Below are 27,897 nucleotides of genomic sequence, written 5' to 3'. Positions count from 1 at the left end.
GCCAAAAGCAGAAATGGCTGTGGTGCTTCTGTGCCTTCCAGGACTTTTTGCTAAACTTCCAAAAGAGGAGGAGTATGCTTTTTAGAATTCCATGTTTTCTTATGGGTACTGATACATCATTTAAAAAAATGTAACCTCCCATCCGATGAAGTTACTGATTTCTCTGTTTTTAAACACCTGGATCGACATGGCGTTTCAGGAACTCGTTGTGTGAGATACTGGAGGTCCACCGTATGTGAGCGCCGGGGAGGGATGGGTGGCAAAACAGTAGTATTTATTGGTTGGTGGACTCACACGTCTTCTGGTGGGTGCCAGATGGTGGCGGCTGGACTGGCTTCCCTCCCCGTGGCAGTAAGAGAGGGCGGACCTAGAGCTCAAGGGGTTCAGCGCCGCCTTCCGCCTTCCGCCTTCCACCCAGGACGTGGTCCTGGAGACCCGGATCGAGGGTCCCCGCAGGGAGCCCGCTTCTCCCTCTGCCTGGGTCTCTGCCTCTCTCTCTGTGTCTCTCATGAATGAATAAATAAAATCTTAAAAAAAAAATCTGTGTCATGTTGCAATAAAGGAAACTTTTTGGAAACAGAGAAGCTTTGAAAACAGACCGCGGAGGCCTGGAGGAGGAGGAGGAGCGTGGTTGGGGCTCTAGCCCCGCATGCGATGGCCGCTTGCTAGAGCTCTTTCTAGAGCGCTTCCTGAGGTTGGTCTCGGCCTGGGAGCTGCTCTGGGCGTTAACTAGTGTGTGAAACACACACAACAGTACTAGGCAGCTTGTCACTAGATTCGAATGCTCCTAAGGGTGCGAGCGGAGCAGAGTTTCATATTTTGTTATTTCTGGTAAGAATATCGAACCTCTGGGCCTCAGTTTCCTTTTGAACTAGACGTCTTGGCTTTGGCTTCATTAGCCTTCATGTCATCGCAAGAGATTTTCTGTGCTGTTTGTAAGATACTTTGTCGTATGTCACTTTGGTTTTCTGTCCGTGTTGCCCTACTTCTCACTTCAGTTCGGTCAAGCCCAGTCATTACCTAAAGGAGATGAATTGGTCTCGTGGAAGCTCTAAGGCCCAAGACAGGACCCGTGACATCCTAGAGGCAGAGTAGGGGTGAGGACCCCCCAGCTGGTCGTGAGGAAGGGGTTCACAGACCGTTTCTCCTTCTGTGGGTAAGTAACCGTCGTTCAGTTTCTGGCTCTTTCACCTAAAGCACAGAAGTGGCGTGTCCGGCAGGATTCCCGGCCGGCGGGGGCGTGCGGCCGAGTGGCCCCTGATGCGTGGACTGCGTCGGGCCTGGGCGTCCGTACAGAGGGAAGGGGTGGCATGTTCTTAGAAGTGAGCCCGCCCCTCGACGGCTGGGTCCCCGGGAAGCTGCGCCCAGGAAACTCATAAACTGACTTTGGTCCCTCTGTGGAGCTTGGAGTCTTTAAGCCAAGGTGGCTTCCACAGCCTGTGGTGAATCCCTGCCCCGCGTGGCCGAGCAGTGACGCGGTGGTGGCGGGCAGAGGGGCGGGGGCAGGAGCTCCTGGACGGCCTGGTGGGCGCACGCGCCTGCCCACCGCGCTACCCATAGCCTTCCCCCCTGCGGGATCCCTGGAGAGCCCTCCAGCTCCGGGTAAACTCCGTGGCCTTAGGATTTGTGAGCTCGTCTAATCCAGGCTGAGTCATCAGAGTTCTTTTTATCTGATTGATGAGCCCTGACTTGAGATCAAGAGGCCGGCCAGTGAATAGTCACACACAACCGATTTTGATCCTTTTTGTAGGAAAGATAGATATTTTCCTCTTAGTGTTCTTGAAACAATTTCTGGCTTATATTCCTTCTTAAGAAGAAGAGGTTAAGATTTTGTTGCCCTTCCCCCTTCTCTGCGGATCATCACCACCCCCTTCTCATTCAATACTCCTTGCAATCCGGAATTACGTTTTAGGTATGGCAGTAGGCATGGTTACAGAGACAATTTTTTCCAGGAATTTATAGTGGAAGATATTGAAACAAATTCAGCTAATCTTTATAGTTCTGGCTTTGTGCATTCTCATGAACTAGTCTCACTGTCTATTTCTGTTCTATTCAAGAATATTAAACAAGTTGGGGTGGGGGGAGACCAATGGTTCTTAAGCATTTGAGGAAGTCTTGGTCTGTATCCACATTGATGTTGTTATTTTTACCTAGGTCAGTATTTTAAGGTAATGATGGCAGGTAAATATATACAGTTACCACGCACAATGTAAGCATTTGCTGGATGTTTAAAAATTGAGCCTGTATCTAAAGTGTAGTAGAACTTAAGTGACCAGACATTCCATTTTACTGGGCATTTTTTCTGTATTTGTTTTTGGGGGTTTTCTGTTTGTGTATCCTGTGTCTTCAAAAAGTTCAAAGCTTTTCAGTGTTACTGTGCAAGAATGCTTGTATGAAAAATAGTTGACTAAACAGACTCTGGGCAATAGTTATAAAATTGACATTTATGATGATCTCCATAATACTATAGTGCTAAATATTTATTTTTTAAACTTCATAGTTTAAAGTTATTTTTTCAAGTAATCTCTGCCCTACGTGGGGCTCAGATCCATGATCCCGAGATCAGGAGTCTCATGGTCTACTGACTGAGCCAGCCAGGTGCCCCGTCGTGCTAAATGTTTAGATAAACCTGTCATTTATCATGCCTAATATTTATCCTAGAATTACAGCTTCATGATACATACAGGAGGTGTAGGCAAGAACAGATAGTTTAGAGAAAAAATTAGAAACGCAAATTGAATTGTCTTGAAAAATTGAAACACAAATGACCTCTTTGGTAAATGCGGATTTTGCAGTAATGGCTTCCAAAAACCATGGACATGGCCGTAAGGCAGGCTCATCTTCATACGTGACTGCTGCGTACAGAACATAGAACATCCAGTAGCTCTTGCACGTCTTGCCGCTCTCGTTTGACGTACAAACTGGTTCTGACCATCCTTAATTCCTGCAACCTGGAGGCACCGCCGCCTCCTCATAGAAGACTCCTGAGCCCCTCATCCTACGTGGGCTTTTTCTTTCCTCCGAGCTTGTCACCTTCTGTGTGACACTTTAAGTGTCCATTGTGCCGGAAATGACTCTGCCCGGGTGCAAACATCATTATTTAGTGATATGTTTTACTAAGTTTTGTTCCAGTGTTATTAGGAAAGGGTTAACTTTAAAAATTAACAAAGTGTAGTCGAAAGGTTAATAAGACTTTTCTTCCCCTTTCGTCCCCAGATCTGTTGTCTCTGTAGCAGGACAACTCTTGGAGTCAGTAGGAACAACAGCGACAGTCACGGTCCTGCCATCCGACTTGGCTGAGAGATAAAGCAGAGGCTTTAAATTATGTTGCTTCCTAATCTCCTGAAGGAGAATCGGCTTTTTGGTTTCTGTTTTCTTGATCAACTGAAGCCTCACTAATGGAGACAGTTCATTTCTAGAATGTAGGTCCTTTGTTGTCGATGGAATCTTTGGTTGCTTCGGTATTAGAGAACGGGAAAAGACAAGAGAATCGACATTTTGTTTTACTTGTTTTTTTCCCATATTTGTTAATTATGACTTAGAGTTGTCAAAAAATGTAAAAAAAAATCTTTTGCCTTACGCTTTAGTTCACATTATAGAAGTGATTTTTGGTGTCTGTCATTCAACTGTGATAGAAAGCTAAAATACAAGCTCATTTTCTCTCAATTTAAAATATGCATGATAACTCTCATTTCTTCTCACCCACGACTTGCTGAACATTAGGTTTGGCAAAACTTACGGCCAACATGTTTTCTTGCTTCCATTTGCTCTGGTGAAGAGGGTTCATTTCCAGGTCTAGTCTGTGACTCTGTGCCTTCATTGTTCTGTCTCTTTGTTATTTGTTTGTTTTGTTTTTTAATACTTCCCATTGCTATTTTTATAATCTCATGGTAAGTCATAAACAGTTTTTTTTTCTTTACTTAGAACCTAATTCTTAAAATCTTTTAATACTGTACTATTCTTAACCCTCTGTGTCCTTTTAAACTACATATATATTTATAATTACCACTATTTATTAGTATAATTCTAATTGTACTAATTACTTTATTATATTAATAAAGATGTGAAAGCATCTTTAGGGACTTTTATAGGGTTGGTGCTGTCTTGTTTTTAAATCATAGTTTCTGGTCGGTGATGTTGTTTTTTTAACAATAAACTGGAGTCTGTGTTCATACCTACCAGGCTATCGAATCCACTGTCTCTGCAGAGTATGGTGTTATATGATAGCCTCCTCTTAGAGATGAGGACATGCTTGTGGTTGTACGAATCTAATGTGAAAGAACTGAACTTTTAAACCGTGTTGTTCTTTCCATTCTACTCCACTGTCCTTTCAATGTCTGAAGATCACAGTGAACTACTGAAATTTTAATACTTTTAAAAATATTGACACCATACACAACGACTTCGTTGTTCTGTATGGTGTCACATAAGACAATATTTGGGGACACCTGGGTGGCTCAGCGGTTGAACGCCTGCCTTGGGCCCAGGTCATGACCCCGGGGTCCCAGGATCAAGTCCTGCATCGGGCTCCCTGCATGGAGCCTGCTTTGCCTTCGGCCTGTGTCTCTGCCTCTCTCTCTGTCTCCCTCATGAATAAATAAATAAAGTCTAAAAAAAAAAAAAAAAGACGGTATTTGAATGCCTTAGGAAATTTGTTTCCCATAGAATGGTTATATAGTTTTAGCGAAGAGTGTTTGAATGATGTTTTTCTTAGTTTGGTTTTTTTTTTCTTTTTTAATATATCATTAGCTCATCTAAACTTGATTAATGCTCCATCCTGGCTCGGTAGAATTTTGGGTGTTTTGGGGAATTATTTCAGTAGGTAACACAGTGCTTTGCTTGCTGCCCTGTTTGTGTGTGTGTGTGTGTATGTATAAATAGTTTCATTGGAAAAAGTAATACATACCCTTCATGTATTGTCTGTGGCCGCTTTGCATTAAAAAACCGGAGTTGAGTAGTTGTGACAGAGACCACGTGGCTTGCAGTACCTAGAAGTTGCTGGCCCAGCGTGCGGCCTCTCGCCCCGCTGCGAGGGCTAAAGATGAGGCACTTGCAGGATTCACACAGTTGCTGCCGAGGCAGGGGGAGGAGGGGTGTGCTCTGTATTGAAGTAAATAAATGGAATTACTTAAGAAAGGGGATCTTCTTTCCTTTCCTGACCGAGGGGAGAGAGAGAACGAGAACACACGTATGTCTGTCTGTGTGTCCCTGTTCTTACCCTGTATTTGCGTGCCCTCAGTGGTTCACGTGGACAGCACAGCTTATATTTGCTTGTTTAAAGGTTTCATTTTAAATTTGGTGAAAAAGTTAAATGGAAACCGATTTGGCAAGCTAACGTCAGATGAGAATTTTGACATTTTTTAGAATTACAAATATATCACTTATTTTATCCTATGTTTAGAATGAATTATGTTAAAAGGATAGCCCTGATTTCTTAAAGGACAGTATTTCTGACAGGTTTTTGATAGAAACTTGGTAGTTACATGATGATTTTGATTTACTGAAGTCAAAGCATTTATTGGTACTGCCTGGATTGAATAAGAACTCAAAGCAACCAGTCTCTAAGTTTCGGTTTTTCATGTGAAAATCTGTAAAGAAATATTTGGTAGAAACTCACAGGAGTGACTTTTTCCTCCTTCAGCAGGAGATAGAAATATAACACTTTAAAATTCTGGACCTAATTTAATTTAATGTACATACATTTTTTTCCTCCGTGCTCAAAAGACTTCAGAATGACTTTTTTTTTTTTTTGAGAAGGAGAAGGGGGGAGGGGAAGACAGAGAGGGAGAGAGCATCTCAAGCAGGCTCCAGGTCCAGCAGGAGCCCACGGGGGGGGGGGGGGGGGGGCGGGCTAGATTCCCAGGTCCTGAGATCATGACTTGAGCCAAAATCAAGAGTCAGACACTTAACTGAGCCACCCAGGCAATTCAGAATGACAATCTTCATTTAAATAATACTCTGCTGGCATGTTCTTCATTTTTAGAAACGTGACATCCAGGCCACCCCTGTCGGCCAAGCCGTTTCTCTGGTATGGGACTGTGTCATTTCCCAGGAGAAGGGCTCCTTTTACTCACATATATTGTTTTAAGATGATTGCCTGTGAATCTTATGCCAGGCACTGTTTAGCACTTTATAAAAATTAAGTTATTTAACTCTTAAAACAGTGTATTGTGTATTTTCCATACGTCAAAACGGAGGCACCAGGAGTTAAAGTCCCGTGTCTTTGATTGATGGGCTAGCTCAGCCACTTTCGGAGCCTTGGGATCCAGTGCAGTCGGTGTGGTTCCAGGGTACAGGTTCCTTCCCCTGTACCATAGCACACCCCCCCCCCCCCCCCCGTTTGTCCTCCTGGAGTCTAAGCGGCGCAGAGGAGCCACAGAGGCTGCTGGCGGCCCCTGATACGCTGGAATGCCGAGTTGGAAGGACTTAACAGGGCGCAGGTGCGACCGACCCTTTATGATGTGCGACTGCAGTGACTTCCTTGCTGAGTGGTAGATCCGGGCTTTATTCGAACATTTCAGTTGATTCGTGTGACACTTTTCCATCATATTGAGCAGGAAAAAAGCACCTTTCTATAACATGTACCTACTACATACAATTTTGTCACATGTAGCAGAGTCTGACTTGGGAGACTCTTTGTCCACATGTAGTAGCAGCTTTGCTCCTTTTGTGCTTTTTAATGATCCTTCCCTTCCTCTGTTTGTAGTCTTTTTCTGGGTCTCTTTCTGAGATGTCCTCACTACTGTCCATCCTTTTCCAATTCATTTTTGGGGAGAGAGGTTGAGTTTATTTTTTTGTTTCTTACCATTAACCTTAAAATCAAATTAATAAGACTTTTAATTTACTTGATACAGTACAGTTCCCACTCTAGTTCTGAGAACTAGTCACTTTGCGATGCTAATATTTGAAAGAAATGATCCCTTCATGCCCTCCCCAATAGATTATTTATTGGAATCTGAGTAGTAAAACTCCCCATCCTGCCCTTTCCGGTGGTTTTTAACACCCGCTAGAATTACCTGGGGGAGCTTTTCATGCAACTGATGTGCAGATTCTACTCTAGACCAATTAAATCTGAGGGACCCACTGTGTCACAATCAGGTTAGAATCTGGAGTCTGAAAAGGTATTTCTGTAGGACAGTTAATCAAAGACCCAACATCTCTAGCAGAACTGTTTCATTTCTGCTGGGAATATATTGTTCAGCAGAAAGATTTCTGTGTTATACTAATTAGCTGTTCAAATTCTTGGTGTCTTGATCAAATATTCAACCCTTGGGAAGAGTGAGAAACCTAACACAATGTAGGAATTATAAGCTTTTTCTTTGACTTGTTAAGTGCTAAGGTACCTACCTGCCTATGTGGTCATAGGCCGATTTGGTGTAGGCAAAGTTTGATTTTTCTTTGCATCCTGTTATTTCTTTGGTCCCGATGCTATTCCCGTTGCCTTCTATCTCCCACCCCTCTGCTTGTTTCTTTCTCCCAAACTACTTAAAAAGTAAAAAGATGAGCTATTATCAGCTTTGTGTTAAGAAAACAATGTCAGATCTATCATTTCTAAGGCATCACAGATTGTAAGTTGCACCATTAATTTAGTATGTTTTTTTTTTGAAAAAGGAAATTATACTTTGTTGATACCACTCTTGTCTTTAAAGCAACTAACAACAGTGTATATTGATCCATATGTTTTTATATCACCTTTCTAGTATCACAACTCAAGTTTGAGTCTAAGCCTTTCACACCTTCAGATTCTCTTAACATTTTGAAAGCTAGTGAACTGGAAACTTTTGATGGGTAGATGTAGTGCCTAAAAAATAAATTTGACTTTCAGTAACACTTGAAACTGCCCAAACCAAACTTTAATTTTAAAAGCTCTGTGGCTTATATAAGAGAATTTGTATTTTTTATGGTCTTTAATTGCATCGCCTAGTCTCTGACAGGCAAATTTCAGGGTACTTGATAGCTTATTTGTCTTATTTTTAGACAATTTTTTTTGGTATGAATTTAATACAGAATTCAGCCGCACATAATGCTACCAATGAAACTAACTCAACTGAAGTAAGTAGGAGGAGGAGGATTAGACACCAGTGCATGTTTAAATTGTTTTTGATGTGGTTTTATGGTATTGAATGTATCTGATTTTTAGGAAATTGGGATCATAATATACAGCTTTTGAATCCATTTATCCTGAGTTACCTAAATAGTGGAAAATTATAGCCATTGATGGCGGAGCTGTTTGAGCTGCTTTTCAATCTGATCTCAGAGTTGGTCTCCTTAGGATACTTCCTCTGTTAAGCTCTTTCCCCCTTTCCGCGAGCTGCATCATCATCTGCATTCCTAGAATATTATCTGTGTATGTGATTGGGTGGGAAGCAAAATGGGGAGAGGAGAGTACAGACATCTAGATGCTAATTTAGGCCTTGATGAATGCTTGGTATGTTATTAGAAATTGCCATGTGGAAGAAGACAGCTAATAAAGTCTTTTGTGAAACGGATCAATGGAATTGAGACGATTCAGTCAAAACTCTTTTGTTTTACAAATATTTTTCTTCTTTTATTGTTCCACTTGCAAGTAATCACTATTTGTTGTGTTTTCACTCATGTGCTAAGCACTTTAATTTGCTCTTCATCTGTGACTTTTCTTTTGCCAAGAAGTTCATTTAATATCTTTCTGAGCTGATTAATTATGTTGGGATCATTACGTTTTTCTCTTAATTCTTGGGATGATTTTCCCCAATTCTTTAAATTAATTCATTTGTAATTTCTATTTTTTTAAGGATACCAGGTACAATTTCTTGAATTTGTTTCTGGCAACTAGGTTCTAGATTAGGTTATGTTGGCTACTTTAAGATTATAAGCACATTTTTGTTTTGCTTGCACCTTTCCCTAGGGAAAGAACCCACAATGCATTAGCTTTTCAAGAAATCTATAAATCAAGTAAATTTACTTCTAGAGACTGCGGGTTAGTAATTTTGAATTTTAAAGGATCTTTGCATCTTAAAAAACAAATTCTCCTAATTATGTGTAGGTGGTAGATTTTAGAAGATGTCTGCTGAGTTAGCAGTGTCTATTTCTATGCTGAAATCCTATTCTAAAATTAATACTTCATCTACTTCAGGTAAAATGTTCTGAAATATAGATTGTAAAAGCAAAGCTTTTTATTTGGATACAAAACCAAAACCCGCAAACCTTGATTGCATCACAAAAAGTAATGCAAATGGGTTTAGTTGATGTAGTATTATACAAAGTGGGTGATCCTTTCACACTAATTTTATAATATAATTGATCACATGCTCTTGAGTTTTCTTTTAATGTCAAAATATCAGTCTTTATTTGCCACTTCCTGGAAGTGGTACTAAAAATACTGGTTATAGCTAGGCCCTCCTAAACATTTTTAAAATGAAACTCCACCGTTAAGTTCACCCTTACCAGTTTGATTTATTTATGCTGTAATAGTCTCTTGTGTTTTATTTTCAAATATGTACGTACCTATTCCCGCATTATATTATGAATATTACAATACTTATGGATCTTAAGAACTGTGTACATTCTGTGCACTATTCTTCGTTCTCTTAGTTCTCTTGTGGACGAGCAAGGTGAACGAACAAGTCCCTGGTCTCTGGAAGTCTGGTAGGGGAGACATGATAAGAGAATAAGGCACTACAGGAGGAGGAATAAAGGAGGCTCATTTCGTCTCATTGGGCAGTGGGGTGAAAAATCAAGGGCGGAAGCTCATTTGGGCTGAACCTTGAAAGAGATGGGATAGGTTTGTGGCCAGAACGATAGTAGGAGGAAATTCCTGGTCGATGATTGGGTATGTCATGGCAGCCAGCGTGTGCAGAGAACAGGGGGACTGGTGACAGGCCGTGGCAAGAGTGGGAGATGTTTGGCAAGTGAGATTGTAAAGGCAAGCGTAAAGGATACGCATTTTGATTCTTTAGGACAACTTGAATTACTTTAGTACAAATAGTTTTAATATACGTTCTATGAGATTATCTTAAATACACTTTAGATTTCTGTATAATTCTTTTGTAGAATATATAATTCTGTCTTTTAAAATTCAGATAATTCATTTTATAAGCTGAAGAGTTGTGTGGTATGCTCTATAAACACACTCCACAATGGCCAGGCTATGGCTAAAGGAGTTGCCTAGGAAAGCAGCTAATGTAGAATCCAAAATATGGCCCAGCATTTATTTATTTATTAAATATATATATATATTTATTTATTTATAATTATATTTTACAATATTATATATATGTATATTAGAAACTCCTCCATTTAGGAGTTCCTGGGTGGCTCAGTTGGTTAAGCATCGTCCGACTCTTGGTTTTGGCTCAGGTCATGATCGCAGGGTGGTGAGATGGAGCCCCACGTCGAGCTCCTGCTCAGTGGGGAGTCTGCTTGGGATTCTCTCCCACGACCCCTCTCCCCACTCATGCTCACAGGCAGGCTCGTGTGCGTGCTCTCTCTCCTCTCTCTCTCTCTCTGGAATAAAGAAATAAAATTTTTTGAAAGGAATTCCTCAGTTTTTTCAGATTATATTGTATGTGCAAATGGCATACCTGTTGACATACTATTTTCCACCGATTTATTCACCCTTTGAATCCTAGGATCAGATATTTTTTTAACTACTTAAATGTTTATTAAATTACTATTTTACGACCCTTTCCCTTAAGGAGGTATAATCTAAAAAGAAAAGCCAAATGAATCAATGAAGAAAACAAAACTAGAGAAAGGCTAACCAGAGAAAACTGACATTAGAAACCTCTAGGAGTGTGATGAAAGAAAGATTCGGTAATCACAGAAAAGTGAGAGAAGAGAACCAAGCAGGGGAGGAACAAACAAGAAAGACCAGCAACTGCAATGGTCTAATTTAGAATCTTCCAAAGGCAGTAAGATTTGTGTGAGTTTCTGTGTTGAGGTTTGTGTGCACATCCTGGTAGTTGAAAACAAGTATCCACTGGGGTACAGAGCTCTTAGTCTGTTTAGGTTCATTTTATATTTTTAAAAATTAAATGTTACTGATAATTAACATAGGGGTTCAAATCTGCACCCTTATTCAGCCCTGATGTCAGGAAGTTGTGTCTCAGGGGCACATAAAGGGATTTGGAGGAGTGGGAGCTCCACAAAGTAGTAGGAGCACTCCCAAGTCCTTTGCTCCGTTTCTGGCAACTGCCATGTGTCCGAGCTTAGTTTTATAAGTTTACTTGTGTTTGACTATGTAGATTTATGGCTTATATGATCTAGTTTCAACCAGACCCCACAAAACAGACTAATAATTTAAAGATTCCTACAAAAAAAAAAAAAACCCTGAATATAAGAATATAAATAAGAATAGGAAACAAGATAATGGTAGAGCGAATACTCAAGTCAGTAAAATGAGGTTTTCACCTGCCACAATTGAATCATTTTAGAAGATGGTTAAGAATATAAGATATTATCAAGAAGAGTATTTGACGTAAAGGCACACATCTTTGGTTTTTACTTGTGTTTTCTGTGTTGCAAAATGTATGTAATTCAGGAGCACATGCTAATCATTCATAAATAAGTAGAATGAATGCGTGTGCCAGAACTTGTCTCTCACACACGGGCGCTCCGCCGATTTTTGGATAACGAGTGGCCCTGTATAGCTTATAGCTCAGAGATTCATGAAATCTCTATGCTAGAACAATCGGTGTCTGTGACAGATGGCCCGGAGGTAAGCAGAGCCTGGCGGCGCCCTGGTTGTTGTGCGGCCTCCGTCGTGATGTCCCCGGAGCGGGTCTGCAGTAGGTACGAGAAGGGCTGTGCACTGCGGTGTCGGCTCGGCGGGCGCCCTGCTCCCTGAGCGCCGCTGTGGTTCCCAGGCCTTGGGCTCCCCTCCCGGAGGAGGAGCCGATGCCCGGGGGCCCTGCGGCGGTGCTCGGTGCTCGGTGCTCCGGTGCTCGGTGCTCCAGTGGGGCCTGGCCCTGAGCCGGCCGTGAGCGTGCGACGGGAGCAAAGCCCCGTGATTCCGCGTGTGCTTAGCGCTCGCTCTCGGGTTTGCTCCCTGAATTCACCGGGTCGGGGTAGCAGGTGAAGCCCCGCTGCCCCTTCTTGGGGCCACGGCCCCCACGGCCCCCTCGGCCCCCTCGGCCCCCACGGCCCCCACGGCCCCCACGGCCCCCTCGGCCCCCACGGCCCCCTCGGCCCCCACGGCCCCCTCGGCCCCCTCAGCCCCCACGGCCCCCACGGCCCCCACGGCCCCCTCGGCCCCCACGGCCCCCTCGGCCCCCACGGCCCCCTCGGCCCCCACGGCCCTCACGGGTCCCGGGGTTGGCCTGGGACTCGGGCTTGGGACGGCGGGCGAGGCCTGTGCACCGGAGCCCGGGGCCGCGGTGGCGGCTCCTGGCTGCCGGCCGTGAGCTCGTGCGGTCCCCGCGGGCAGCGAGCCCGGCCCTGGGCCCCGTGGCGCCGGCCTGGCCCCCGCCGCCGCGCCGGTAAGGCCCGGGGACCGGGCGAGGCGGGCCGGCGAGGCCGCTTGCTGGAGGCGCACTGACTGGCTTACTTTCCTTTTCCTCAGCGTCAGCAGCCGTGACCGGCGGCCCGGACCCCAGCCGCGTCCCCACCTCAATGCCCCGCCAACGGTAAGCTGCCCGCCGGCCGGCGGTCGGTGTCCGTCGCGTCCTTTCCTTGCTGTGAGCGCCTGCGGGGACCTTGCAGCCGCTCACGGCTTGGCGAAAGGCGCCTGCTCCCGGAGTGGAGACGCGCTTCACAGCGGGCGCCCCGTAAGGTCCCTAAGGTGGAGTTGGACTGTTTAGCCGGAGAAGGAAAAGGGGCCCCCCCTCCCCCCCCTTGGAGGCCCCGTCACCCGCGGCTTAGGCGAAGGCGCCGCCCCGGGGCGCACCCCGGCTTGAACCAGCCGCCTCCGTCTTGCGACTAGAAGCTTCTTGGTGGGCTCAGGCTGTGGCATCGGTACCAGCTCTCGTGCCCGTCAGCCATGTCACTAAAACGGCCTTTTTGGCACATCGTGTTTATTTTAACGTTCACAGACCACGGGCAGCTAAATGCCTAAAACTCTGCTTTCAGCGAGGGCAGCACTTGCAGGAGGAGCGCTCCCACTCGTAAAACGGCCACCTTAGCCGCCTTCCCGTGTGCGGCAGGAGTCCGCGGGAGCCGAGCCGAGGCCGCCCTTCCCTTCTGCAGGCGCCCTGGGGACTTCGCAGGGACTCCTGTGACCTCAGATGACGGAGTCGGACTCCGTGTCTCAGGTTCACCCTCCTGTAGCCCGGGCGAGCTCACCGCTGTTGACGAGGGTCACCATGACGCTCCCACACAGACAGCGATCCCGATCCCGTGGCTGATGCTCCTGGGATGTTCCGTCGACTGCAGTCAGCAAAGAGCAGACAAAGGAACTTTTACTTTTTGGGTTTTTTGGAATTAGTTGCTCGACAATAATTCATTTCAAACTATGTTCTACAGTGCATTGCTAGGTTTTTGAATCATCTTTACTTAATCGCATTTTTATTTTCCACATTAAATCAGGGAGCTGTAGAGACCGATAAAGGCTCAGAGACCTTGCTGGGAAATCAGTCTGAAACTGACGCTACTAAAAATCTAAGAATTGACTAGAACCAGGATAAGTGGGTGAGATGAGTTCTCTCTGAACGTATTCCTAGGAAATGATTCATTTCGGAGATGGACTTTTCAGTATGTTGGTAAGAAGGTTTCCTCTCCCCTTTCCCGTTCTTTCTCAGCAGTTAATGGAAAATGTTAAGGAAATGGAGAATTGTGGTGCGGCCCTAGCCAGCAGGCAGGATGCCGAGGCTCTTCATTAACTTAGGAGCCCTCGCTGGCCTCTTCACGGTGCTTGGGCGACTCAGTAACCGTTGCTGAATCTGCTGTTTCCTCTGGAGCGTGACAGTTTCTTATGCAAGAAACAGCTCTGCTGGTAAATCAGCTCCATCCTTGGGGTCCCCTGCTCCCGGCTTTGTGTTTAAAGTTCACATTTGAAACCTGTTGGTTCTCTCGACGGTTGGAGCCTTAACCGTTGCTGGCAGGTCACCCAGGAGACTCCACGGTGCAGGCCAGTGGGTACCTGAGGTGCAGGTGCAGCGCAGCTGGCTCCCTCCCGGGGGTGCTTATCTTCAAGTAAATTTTTCAGGGTCCCCCTCGCAGAGACTACACATTGTGTTGTCTGTGGAACAGCTCATAGGCCACCGGTATTTCATATCAGATGATTCCCAACACATTTGCCAGTTTTGTTGACAAGTCGTGAAATCATTTTTATGTCACGATTGCAGAGATTTATGTTCATGTATGTTAGTTCTAAATAAGTGTCAGTGTTAGAGATGAAGAAGGCCAAGATCATGACAGCTGAGGACACCACAGCCATTTGTACACATTTGCCTGATGTGCTAGTACATTTGTGGGTGTTGGTTCACAGTGGGAGTTTTCTCATGAACCTGACAGATGCCCAGTTTTTACTTGAACCTGTGCTATGTAGTATCTTGTGTTTTTTCCCCTGAAAGTGCCATAAAGGAATGCTTTGTGGGAATGTATACCTAGCCCTGGGGAATGTCCCTACTCTCAACTTTGTGATATAAATAAGGATGAGGGATTTGTAATGGTCTTTTTTACTTACTCTTTACTTGCCTAGATACAAGTTATTTTAACTCCAGTTGCACCTTACGTCATTATGATTTACAGCTACTTTCCTAAATAAATGCTGTGTACTATTTTCTGTAAATATCTCATGGTATTCATAAAACGCATTGGCCAACAAGTGTATGTTATTACTTGAGCTTTTTATGTTGTGCACGTTTTCAAACATACACTGAAGAAGACAGACTAGCATCATGAACTCTGACCCAGCTCTGTCCCAGCTGCAGTAGCCACCAGTTTTGTTTCATTTTTAACCACCTGGTTCTCATGTTTCCCTCCACCCTTTCCCCCCAGTTATTTTAGAGCTAGTACATGTAGCATATGATTTCATTCATAATCTATGTAAGTATGTGTGTCTATGCAAGATACAGACTATTTAAAAATATATATACCGCAATACCATTATCACACTTTAAAAATTGGCATTTTTTGAATTTAAAAAGCGATTTAAATATAGTTCTGAAAAATTATAGTAAAAATCATAAAATGTGTTACCTTAAACATTTTTAGATACACACTTTTTCATCTTGGAAGAACTTTTTCATCTTATAAAACAAATACCCTTTGAACAAAAACCTCCATTTCCCCCTTTTAACAGCAACTGGCAACAACCAACCATTTTATTTTAGTTTTGGTTTTATGAGTTTGATTGTGTTAGCTACTTTACACAGTGTAAGTGGAATCCTACAGTCTTTGTCTTGTCACTGGCTTATTCGTGTAATGTCTTCTGGGTTCATCAGTTTTGTGACATGCAGCATGTGACACGATTTCTTTCTTTCTAAAGGTTGAGTATTCCGTTATATGCATATACTGTATTTTCTCTATCGATTTGCCAGTGAACATTTCCGTTGCTTCCATCTTTGGCTGTTATGAATAATGCTGCAGTGAACTTGCGTGTACAAATATTTCTTCAGAATTCTGCTTTCACTTCTTTTGGGTATAATAAACCCAGAAATGAGACTGCTGGATCATAGGGGAACCTGCACACGGTTTTCCAGAGTGGTTGCACTATTTTCCATTCCCACCAAAGTGCACAGGGGTTTTGATTTATCTTTCTCTACATTTTTTTCCAATACTTTGTTATTTTCTGTGGTGTTCTTTGTCCTTTTTTTTCTTTTTCTTGGGGGAGGGTAGTGAACATTTTAATGGATATGAGATTATGATGATACTTTCTTAATATCACTAAATAATCATTTAGTTTAAGTTTTCCTCATCTGCTCATAAATAACGTTTCTGCAAAATCGAAACAAAATCCATACATTTGGTTGGTATGTACACCTTACTCTTCTACCTCTTTACTTCGTTTTTTCCCAGTTAGTTTATTTGCCATGTGAGGTTTCCTCAGTCTGTTGTGTTAATTGCATCCCTACAGTAAAGAGCCTCTCTTTCTTGCAGATCAGTAGTTATATCTGAGAGCTTGAGCTGATTCAGGTTTTTCCTACTTTATTTTGGGTGTGAGGGTAACAGAATATTTCATAAGGAGGTGCTTAAGTACTCCACGAAGAAGTACCCTTTTTAATTGTCTCTTGTTGTGATATTAGGTGACTGCTGACCATTGCCTAGATCTCTTATTTCCGTGAGAACATTCAAGATGTTGCTATCCCAAATATGTCAGGGCTTTATTTAGGATCTGTGGAGAGAAACTTCCTTCATAAGATACTTGGTTATTCTGATACTTGCTTACACAGTTTGCATAGGAAAGGCATACTGAATACTTGATTCACTCCTTTATTTACCAGTTTTCAAAGTTACTGGTTGTTTCCTAGAGTCTTGGAGAAGTAGACCAATGAGGATTTTTTTAAAATGCCATTGAGCTTATGGATTTAAATATTTTATTTCGTATGTTGACTACATTGCAGTTTTTACTCTTATTATGATGCTCAGATGGTCTTGGCCAAAGGAGCCTTTTTAAGTTGGCTTTTACAAAGACTTTTTTTTAAATCTATTTATAATGTTATGTTTTATTAAATATAAGTGTAATATGAATATGTTAAAATAATATAGACTATATAAATGAAACATGGAAGATAGAAATATATAAATATATAAAATGCATATAGAACTATTATGTGGTTTTTATCTTAATATATATTTATATATTTAAACCAGTACCCCTAATATGGTTCCTAAAAACAGCTATTTTGGCCTGTGTCCTGCCAGGGTTTACAGAGTATTATGTTCTATAGTACTTGAACTAAATCTACTTTGTATCATTTTTCTGCCATCTTGTTATATATAGTCAGGTCCATTTGTTTCATTTAATTTTTAGTATTTAGAATTTGAACATTTTGGTTTAGTTTTGTTTTGATTATATATAACACATTTATGTTACTTCGAAATAAGGTACCTTTTGTGTTTTCTTTCTCTCCTTCTAGGTAATCAGTTTTATCTATATTGTCAATTTAAAAAATATATAAGAAAACTCATGCATGTATTTATATTGGAGATCATCTTTTTAAAAAATATTTTATTTATTTATTTATTTGAAAGCGAGAAAGAGAAAGAAAGCAGGAATAGGGTGAAGGGCAGAAGGAGAAGCAGACTCTGCTGAGCCAGGAGTCTGATGTGGGGCTCGATCCCAGGACCCCGAGATCATGAGCTGAGCCGCCGGCAGACACTTAACCAGCTGAGCCCCAGGAGCCCCTGGCGATCACCTTATAGCACTATATAGAGTCCGTCCCCTTTCCTTTTGATGGCTGTCTGGTAGTTCAGTACATGGATGTATCATATTTGTTTGAAGAGTGGGAGTTTTAGGTATGATCATAAATAGGGATTTGTTTTTGTTTTTGTTTTAGGCAATTTGCCAAATTCCCTTAGGTTTTATGACATCTTATATTCCTTCCAGCAATGGATTAGGATGCCTGTTTACTCATTGTAAACAGCGGATGGGCAGAACTTTTTGAGTATAAATACATAGGGGTGTGTGCGTATTTTTAATCTGTTAGATGAGAAATGGTATCTCACTGTACTTCAAATTTGCATCTTTTTGTATGTTTTAGAATTGTTTATCTTTTTCTTTGAACTGTTTAAAAGAGAGGTTTTCTTGAAAATAAGATTATCTATCAAATCTTTTGACCAGTCCTTCAGACCTCCTATTTTCTCTTGTTCTGATTCTGTAGTCATCACACAACTTCTTAAAAATCATCTGGTTTAACAACAAGATTTTCCTACCCGGAAAAGAACCACGCTGACCAGTTGTCTTAGATTTGATTTCCATGGAATCATACCCTTGAGACAACTCTATTTCACTTGAAAAGTGACCCCGGAGAGTTCCTGTAGGGGCGGGCCGGGCTGTCAGATAAAGAGGCCAGTACAGACAGAGGCCTTACAAAGTAGGTCCTTGTTGTGGGTGGTTGGGGCTCAGATGCTGTGGCTCCCTCTGGGAGACAGAATAGAACATGCCTCTGAGTCGTTCCGCTCCAGGGGCAAGGACGCTGGAGTAATTGGTCTCCCGGCTCCCTGTCCGTCCTGGTAGAGTCCTGCTCTGAGGTGCGGAGGGCACCGGCTCCTCAGCAGCTCCTCCCTCAGCGAGCCTGTGTTTGTGGAAAGAAGCTGCTTGGTTCCTCCGGAAGGTTGAGTGCTGAGGAAACGGGGACTTGGTGCTGCCTGCACCTGTTGCACCAGTGACTGTTCCGGGCTGCAGTCACATTTCTCTGTGTTAGTAAATCATTCTTCTCATTCATAAACTGGTCAGGTGTGTTTGGTTAGCATCTATTCTCCCAGAACTTGATTGTCTTAAGAGAGCTGGTGAAAGTAGGTTGTGGCTTGCTAGATTGAAGATAAGGCGCCGGAGTTGTGGCCCTCCCAAGAAGGATCTCGCAAGAAGCAGGGTAGTGCATATTGAGGAGCCAGTGATCTGTTCCCTTTTAGTACCTACTTTTTAATTATCTCATCTCTAAACTAATTTGTTCCTTTCATTGCAGGAAAATTCATTGTCATTATTTATTACGTGTTTCACTGTCCTGTAATTTTGAAATGGTGTTACTAAATGGGAAGAATGAATGGCATTGCCATATGGATGGCATCGTGTGAAGTATTTATTTTCTTTTGGTTGAGAATTTATGCCTCTGGAGAACTCATTTTCCAATCAGCTGTAAAATGGTTACATTGAAAAACTCTTAATCTTCAGGGATTCCACCCCCCCTACACACACACCATAATGGATGAAGCTGCAAAAGGCTCAGTTTCCTTCAGAAGGACTTAGGCCTTTGTATATGTCTGAGCACTTGTCTCTTTGAAAAAATGTGTGGTTTATCTTTTATTACAGACTTAAAAAGATAAACTCAGAAAAGCAGAGCATGTACGCATTGGAATTATATTCAGTGGACACCCCATATCTTTACCATTGGAGGATGGTTATTGATGTGAGGCTTTTATAACTAAAATGGGACCTGAGAGATTGTGGTCATCTATCATCTGAAAGTCAAAGAAAGAAAGCTTGGATTCTTACATGGATTTAAGCCTTACATTAAATGTAATGGTAGAACTTGTTATGGTGGTTTGCTCTTGTTTGGAAATTTATCTTCATGCTTCACGTGATTCTGGTGTCTGTTCCATAGGTTCTTAACATAGGCATCATGCAACCAGAAACAAAATCTAGCTCTCTTCCTATGTCAAGGAACCCGGAATAGAGTGAGAGCAAAAATTTAAAACCCACATCGAGGTAGAAGGATGGGTGGCTGATGGAATGAGGTTAAAAGCAAGAGTGTCCTATCCCTGATTGTTTTCTGACCTTACTTTTAAGTATCTCCGACTTTTCAAGCTGTCCAGACTATGTTGAGTTCAGTCTTCTAGATTCTAGCACATTCAGAGTTGGGCCACATGCTTTCATATTAGCAACCTAGCCATAACCCTTGCAACTGCAGGCCGTTGCAAGTTTCTTGTGTGTATTGAAGCCATTAGGAGGAGTCTGTTTTTTTCCATCCTTCCTTCCTTTCATAAATCCATGCATCTTTCTAGTGGATAGTGATACATTTTTTTCTTACTTGATTTTTAAGTTTTTGCTCCCAAAAGAAATAAGCTTGGTATAGTTTGGTATGTAAAAGACTAGAATTTCTGGTTTAAATAGGGGCTGCTTGTTCTCTTCTCCACATTTTGCCTTTTGAAAGCCAGTTACTTTCATAGCTTTTGATTGTTTTTCCCTGGTTCATTGGAACAGAGATCCTTCACGATGACTGTTTTCTCTCCTTCTCTGTAATTACTGGTTTCCTCCTATAAGGAGGATCTTTAAAAAAAAAAAAAAAAGACATTACAGTTCTTATTTCACTGTCTTATATAAAGGACAGTCTGATTTGATGTTTATTTCCAGTCAGATGTTTAATGGGATCATTTTGAGTTCATTGTAATCCGAGACTTTTTATTTGAAGAGGGAGCCAGTGAGCGGGGGAGGGGCGGAAGGCGACTCCAGGGGAGAGAGACGCTTGAGCAGGTTCCACGCCCCGTGGTGCCCCGTGTGGGGCTTGAACTGACGACCCTGAGATCGTGACCTGAGCCGCCACCCAGAGTTGGGCGCTTAACCCACGGAGCCACCCAGGCGCCCCTGTAATCTGATACTTTTAAAAAATGACTTAGAACGTAAGGGTATACAAATTTAGAACAGATTACATAGAAATACGTTAAATGTATAGAAGACACTGAAAGGCATTTTGATTAAAAAAATCAGACCAGAAATGGAAGGAGTAGTGAGTGTTCTGGGGTAGAGAGTAAGTAGTAAGTACCTTACTTAAATACCTCTCTAACCTTGTGAGGTTGTTAATACCTCTGTTTTATAGATGGGAAATCCATTATTCCTGCTTATAATCATGTAGACATTAAACTGTAGAGTCTGCTCTGAACCAGGTCTTGTTTCCACAGTTCTGTCCTTTCCTGAGAATGTCTGCACTTCTGAGAAGACTGGAACTGTGGCAAGGTGAAAGTGGGGTGGGATCCTAGGTTCTCGCAAAGAGCACTTGCCCTTTATTTTGCATAAGAAACAGTTAAGGAATACAATTGTTATACTGTCTTTCAAAACAGAAGAAATCCTGTCTTAAAAATATAGTGATTTCAGTATTTGTACATTTAAAGTTTTTGTTATTTTCATTTAAGGGGGGGAGATTTGACATTTTGGCTGAAATTTCAGAAGCTAATTCACAATAAAGCATTTGATTTGAATATTGTGTTCTTTCGAAGTGTATTTTGTGTCTCCTTCCCTAATCTTTAAAAGCATTTAATTGAGAAATGTATTTTGTCTTATAATGCCTTTTAATATATTCCCTACAAGATATTTCCTCCCCACAACTGTGGGTAGCATGAAGTAAACAGTGGCTTTCATAAAAAGAAATACTTTAAATTCAGATATTTTGAAATGATATGTAAGTCATTTATCTGCCTTCCCCCCCCCCCTTATACTAGGCTCTACTCATAGGAGAGATGGAAATTTGTTTCAAAGACAAACTTTCTCTGATCCACCTGCCATGTAGGGCTGACCTTTTTATCACCCCCAGTGTGTAGTTTGCGTGTGATAGGACTCATTGAGACACCTTGGCTCTGGTTTGCCATCGTGTCCCACTCCCCTTGCCCTTCCGCCTCCACAGCTAGACCTGCAGTGTGTGGTGTAGGCACTAGTGACATGTCCTACTGAGCACGTGAAATATGACACGTCATAGTTAAGATGTGCTATAAATGGAAAATGCACATTAGATTTTGAAGACAAGGTAAATTCTTGATTTTGAAATATTGATTGCAAGAAATGATCACATTTGGGTTAAACATATATCATTCATACTTTATTGGGTCATATATTGGGTTACATAAATCTTAGTAGAATAATTGCCCCCTATTCCTCTTTAAAACTTTCATGAGACTGCTAGAAAATTTCGAATTACATAATGTGGTTTCCACTGTGGCTTGCTCCCAGTGTTGCCCTGGACCTTGCTAGTCGTAGCTCCCTGGCCTGTAGGTTCTCCTTACCTCCCAGAAGTAATCAGAGCCATGAAGAATCTGGCTAATGCTAAGACCTGGGGAAACAGGAGTGACCCTCAGAACATTCCTAAAATTAGATCATGGTATTGCCAAGTGAACTAGAGGAGAGACCCAGCCCGTTCCAGAGGCGTTACCAGAGATTCTTGGTCGTGTCACAGGAAAGCATTCAAGGGCAGACACACATCACAGGGGATGAATGACACAAACAAAGTTTACGAAGTGAAAGTACATACTCTGGAGATGTGAGAGCTGGGCCGGGAGGAAACTGGAGCACGTGGGCTGCACGCCGCAGGGAGAGAGGCCTTGGCCTGGGGTTGGGTTTCCATCTTTTATTGAAGGCTGTCAACTAGGGGGGAGAGTATTCATTACCTGGGACGGGGATCCAGGGCTTGTGCTGCTCCTTCCTGATTTGGCCCGTGGATTCGGTCCTGGCATCCACGGCCTTGGGCCTGACCAGTGTGCTGAGGCTTCGCGGGGAGGGCTGCCAGGGCAGGCCTCTGACCTTCCCCATGGTTGGCCGTGACTTGGCGCCCCCGGCCTCCCGGAGCCCTGTTAGAACCTAGCTGACTGCCGAGCTTAACAATGGGGCAGCGTTATAAAGCCAAGTAAGTTGTCCTCGGTCATTACCGGGAAGGAATTAAAGCTCAGAGATGTGATGGCACATCACATGCTTTGTCGTAGTTACAGAGTGAGACTTGAACCGATGTCCTCATGTGATCCAGCATTCCTCAAAATTCTGTGTAATACAGATTATATAGAATCAGAATATTTTTCAGAGATGAATCATGAGAGCTTGCTCAGGAAGAGATGGAATAATAAAAACTAAAGCATTTTAGTTAGAGATTGCTAGGTTTTGTGTTTTGTTTACTGTTTAGTGCTAAAGATGCAAAATGTTGGGAAATTTTTCTTATACTTATCTATTTGTGTTGTTTTTCTTTTTTTGGCAAATCAGTTATTCAGTGTTTGCTTTCCTTTGTACCTGTTATCGTGTCAAATCATTTTTCTCCCTAGATTTTTCCCAGCTGTAAAGTTTCCATTTAGTTCTTTTTATATTTTGCACTTCTGAGAACTTCTCACTTTCCTGTAATTTCAAATATAGGCCTTTACTTTGTAGGATGGATTAAAATAGCTGTCTTAACATTTTTGTTTTGATAATTCTCACATCTGGATAATCTCTAGATTGTTATGTCTTCTGGCCTTTTTTTTTGAGAATTGGTCAGATTTTCCTGATTCTGTGTATTAAATAATTTTGGATTGTATCTTACCAGACTAATGTTATGGGTTTTGTTTGTTTAAATAAACGGGTGATCAGCGTGGTTAGGTTCAGACTGCAAGTTCTCACTGTTGCATGGGAGCGGTCACAGTTTCCAGCGCCAGTTCAGTTTTCAAAGGCTTTGCTGTGCTGCTTTGGGCCTACTCCTTGCATGTACCTCTCAGGGTTCGTGTGGAACCTGAATAGTGGCTTTTGTCAGAAGGTCTCAAAACCTTAGCTTCTTTGGGTATGTTCTGCAAACATCTCTTGGGATTCCTTTGGGACTTGCATTGGTTCATGTACAGAATTACAGCATTCCCTCCTCCATCTCTCATCATCTTCAGCTCCTTAGAAGCCTTTTCTTGGTTTAGTTTGACTCTTTGGATCGAAAGGGACTAGATCAGTCAAGCTCTTGTGGAGAAAAAAAAAAAAAAAACAAACAAACAATTCACAGAGATTTGTTAAAGTTTTTCTTGAAGTGGAAAATAGTTAAAAATGTTAAAAATGAAGAAGTGGCTTCTCCTGGACAAATCCTCCCACAGATTTTGACTACAGCCTCTGGACAATATGTGAAAAAACATGTGGACACCGTAGAGCAAACAAAAACAAGTAGAAGTGGACTTGAGGTGGTTTCTTAAAAAATAAAAAAAAAAAAGATGGCCCTTGGGTGAGTTTCTCATCTCACTGGTGGTGGTCTTCAGGCAGGCTCCTCTTGGCTTGTCTGCAGTCTTTCTGGCTTGAGGAGGAATCAGATCAAATTCGAAAATAACCACAGCACTAGAGTATGGGAGTCCAGCAGGAGGAAGAGGGAGGAGATCCCAGAAGAGAAAGAACCACTGTGGTGGAATGCCAGATTGTGTGTGTAAACTCTGCCAAATATGTGGCTGACCCCTAAACTGGAAGCAGTTCAGATGTCTGTCAACAAGAAAATAGTTAAACTGCTGTGTGCGTACAACACAATACTGCTAAGCAGCAGGAAGGGGCAGTCTTGATACCTGCCGCAACTTGGATTCATTTCTGAAGCACGACGCCAAGCGAACGTAGCCTTACAAAAACCACAGCATAATGATGATTCCCTTTCTATGAAGTCCTAAAAACAGGCAATTTTACCTATTGTGTGTTGGGTTGGAACAGACAAAACTAATGTTGAAAAAAAAAAACTGGTTGGCAGGGCTTAGAAAAGTGGATGCATGGGTGTTGGGGACAGGGATTAAGTAGGAACGGGCACATGAGAACTATCTAGGGTGATGGCAATACCCTGGGTCCTGTTAGGGATTTGGGTTGCTTGAGTTTATCATTGAATGGTAAGCCTAGTATCTACCCATTGTATTTTGTGTAAATTTTTCCTTTGAAAGAAACACTGCGTTAAATACTGAACTGTAATCAGTGATAGAGAAGCTGAAGCATATATGGGGAAAGGATACGCACCTGCAGCTTGATATGAAATGCCTCAGAAATTAAGATCGATTGAAAGAATAGTAAGACAAATAGAAGGAAATGTTAATTCTAAATCTTGATGGTGGCTCTGTGAATACTCTGTACAGTTTTTTAAACGTTTTCTGTATGTATGAAAATTTTCACAATAAAGTGTTATAAAAATACTAGTAGGTAGTGTTTTTCTTTTTTTTTTTTAATTTTTATTTATTTATGATAGTCAGAGAGAGAGAGGCAGAGACACAGGCAGAGGGAGAAGCAGGCTCCATGCACCGGGAGCCCGACGTGGGATTCGATCCGGGTCTCCAGGATCGCGCCCCGGGCCAAAGGCAGGTGCTAAACCGCTGCGCCACCCAGGGATCCCTAGGTAGTGTTTTTCTAAACCAGTTTCCTGTTGGTTAATAGGTTGTTGTTAGTAACTTTCATCAAAATGGATATTTTTTTAAATTGGAAGTTTGTGCCTGTGCACTGAGCTCTGAACTTTATAGAATGCAGAAAGACACAGAAATAAAAATGAACAATACAAGAAGACAAAACCTACCCACACAAATAATTTGATTACTTCAAAGTGATATAGCGAAGGCTCATTAAGATCATTTATAATACATATATTCTGAGGGGATGGATACATAATCAGAGTATGCTTGGAGTCAAGTATGATTAATGGGAAATGGAATCCCTTGGGTTGCTTATTTTGAACAAGTTTTTGAAAATACTATTAGAGGCAATTATTAGATTCCCTATATTTTTAAGGATTTTGTTTATTCATGAGAGACACAGAGAGAAGGGGGGAGGAGAGAGAGAGAGAGAGAGAGAGAGAGAGAGAGAGAGAGAGAGAGAATGAGAGGCAGAGACACAGGCAGGGGGAGAAGCAGGCTCCATGCAGGGAGCCTGACGCAGGACGCGATCCCAGGACTGGGAATCACGCCCTGGGCTGAAGGCAGGCGCCAAACCGCTGAGCCACCCAGGGATCCCCTCGATTCCCTATTTTTTAAATTGACCTCGGTATCATTTATGAATTTTGGCTTAGGATACGTTTTTTAAAGTGTGTTGTATTCACTTATCAAAAGAGGAATGCTGCATAATTTTTATGCTGAAATTGTTAACAAGTGTAGTGCCATTACAATATATATCCAGTATTAAGTACAGCATTATAAAATATTAATTCATTTCTTATCCTCAGTTTATTTACTCTTAGGAAATCTCTTCTTATAGGCTAGAGTTTTAAAATGTGTATATCAGAATAGATTTTAAGTAGGTGAAGATGAGAGAAAAGGCACTAGCATTAAAATGATTGTAGGGGCATCCGGGTGGCTCAGTCAGTTAAGTGTCTGCCTTTTGCTCGGGTCATGGGCTCGAGCCCCGCATCGGGCTCCCTGCTCTCGTTCTTGTGCGCGCGCTCTCTCTTTCTCAAATAAATACAAATTTAAAAATCTTTAAAAAATAAAAATAAATAAAAATTGTAATTATGAGATGTGAGATTTTTAGCCATTAATCTGATCAACTCAGGGCCTTTTTTCTGGTCGGGTTTTCCTTCCCCAGTCCTGAAACGAGAATTTCCAACAAAACTAAGCAGTTATTAAATATATTTCAGAAAGTAAAAAGTATGTATGAAATTGTAGGATGTTACAAGGGCTTCATATTTTCTTGCTAACCAAAATAGTCACAGTTGGACTTATTTTTGGCCTTTTGTCTTTTTAATCTCCAATTGTGTTGCAGTAATAGAAAGGATTACCATTTCTAGGTAATAGAACTTTTTCAGAGCACTTTGCTCTGTTGTGCCCAGCTATAGCCATTTAAATTGTTTCAAGAATTCTATATTACTGATATCTAAATGAGGTATTTTGGTCTTTGAACAAATTATACTGTGTGCTGACTTATGTAAGTGGTGGAAAGAATTACAAATGTGTTTATGTTCTACAAATAGAAATTTAGTTAGGAACAATCCAGTGGGCTTCATGCAACATACCAACTAGTTATTTAAATTTCAAATTCTCCTTGAGCTGCTGATCTTGGTGCCAACCTTTCTTAGAGGAGACTATGTTACCCGAGACCGTAGTTCAGTCCCGAGTTGGGCAGGAGCTGGTCTACATCTGTACGATACTGGCTAAAAACAGTACGGCTGATAGTATTTCATCATTAATAGTATTCTTGTCAGTAAAGAAACTTAACGTTTAAGTCTGTCTCAGAAAGTTTTGGGGGTGGAAAGGTAGATGGAAAAAATTGCTGAAAACAGCTCATGCTCAAAATAGAGCCCTAAAGTATGCTTTGCATCTCCATCCTGATTTCTGTTGTTTGCCATTAAGTGTAAGGTTATTTTAATCAGCTCATTAGGATTGTAAATCAAAATACCTAAATTAAAATGGAAAGTAAATTCATTGTAAAGGAAAATTTTGTTTCACAGATTTTTTTAATCTCAAAGACACATGGATATCACAACCGTTTTGAGACTAGCCAAGAACAAATTTCATTACCATCAAGACTGCTTTATTTTTGCCTTTGTTTCTACCAACCAGAGAGAAATTTTATTAACGATTCTGAATAACTTACTAGGCAATATATTGCCAAGGTGAAATACTCAAATGAATAATTAATGGAATTGCTTGTATGCCAAATTATTTTATAATCATTTTAGGTAATTTGCATAAAACAAGCTTTAAAAAACAAGGTTTTTTTCACTGAATGTTTCATTGTATCTTTACATCCTTTAAAATATACAGATTACATTCTTTAAGAGAATAGATTTTTGACAGATTCTTGATTGTAGAGATGTTTGTTGGTTCCATATCCCAGAAGTTTTAAGACTGCCAGGGTAAGAACTGTAGTATCAGCATAAGCAAGAAAGAAAGAAAGGAAGAAATAGAATGTCAGCTGATACACGAACTTAAAATGTAGAATTTGGTTTATTAGGTCCTTTCTATTACTTGGACCAGGCAATTAATGTCATTTAGGTAATTGGGGTTACAAAACCACCATTTTTTTTGGAAACACCAGCGCCTTTCTTCTATTCTATCCAGCTTCTGCTGGATTTCTTTCAGTGTAGAGAACTTAGACACTTTTTGAATGTTTCTAAGTGTCATTGGGAAAAGAATTGTTTATTTCAGTTAGCTTTGCCAAGAGGAGAAGCGAGGTTCTATTTTGAGAACTAACCAGGAAAAAAAAAAACGTATATGCATAGGGAAAATACACTGATTAACAAATAAGGATATCACAAGCATGATTGTTGCATATTAAAATTAAATAATTGTTTAAGGGGCTCTAATCATTTTTCTTGTCATTTTACTTTTTGTTCAGTTACTTAATTAGGGAAACTTATGAGACCCTTTATCACTTCATGTCATCATTAGCCCAGAGGTGTTTCTGTGCCGTTTTCTAGATTTACTTGGCCAGCCAGAGGTGAACAGGGTTTTTCAGGTCATAATCTGGTCACTTGTTACTAATCTCATTTAGATGATAATGCTGCTAAATATGGCATATTATAAAAACTTTTCTAGCAGTTAAAAATTATAAAGTAATTGCTTTTTGAATTCAAAATTTCATGAAAATCATTTTTATCTCTATTCCCACCTTTTGTTTCTAATGTTAACAGTTAAACTTCACTGTTGACAAAAATCCTGCATTTTATTGCTCCT

At 41.5% G+C, this 27,897-nt stretch overlaps 1 protein-coding gene across 12 annotated transcripts in view; it reads left to right on the top strand.

Annotated features, from left to right (window-relative positions):
* The window catches only part of TBL1XR1 (TBL1X/Y related 1), a 164,249-nt gene that overhangs the window by 69,242 nt on the left and 67,110 nt on the right, over positions 1–27,897 (top strand). Inside the window, exons 2-3 of one of the 12 annotated variants that reach the window (XM_055308038.1) lie at positions 12,539–12,602; positions 13,501–13,673. The exons of 7 other annotated variants lie outside the window; for them this stretch is intronic. The gene's annotated coding sequence lies outside the window, so the exon portion shown is untranslated. Of the gene's footprint in view, positions 1–1,001; positions 1,157–12,538; positions 12,603–13,054; positions 13,674–27,897 lie in introns of those variants that run through there. 4 more of the 12 variants (XM_055308035.1, XM_055308040.1, XM_055308051.1 and 1 more) reach the window with 4 other exon arrangements.

This window comes from Nyctereutes procyonoides, unplaced genomic scaffold (assembly GCF_905146905.1).
Source record: "Nyctereutes procyonoides isolate TBG_1078 unplaced genomic scaffold, NYPRO_anot_genome, whole genome shotgun sequence".
Taxonomy (NCBI): domain Eukaryota; kingdom Metazoa; phylum Chordata; class Mammalia; order Carnivora; family Canidae; genus Nyctereutes; species Nyctereutes procyonoides.
The sequence above is the reverse complement of the archived record's forward strand: the minus strand, read 5'-3'. Positions and strand labels throughout refer to the sequence as shown.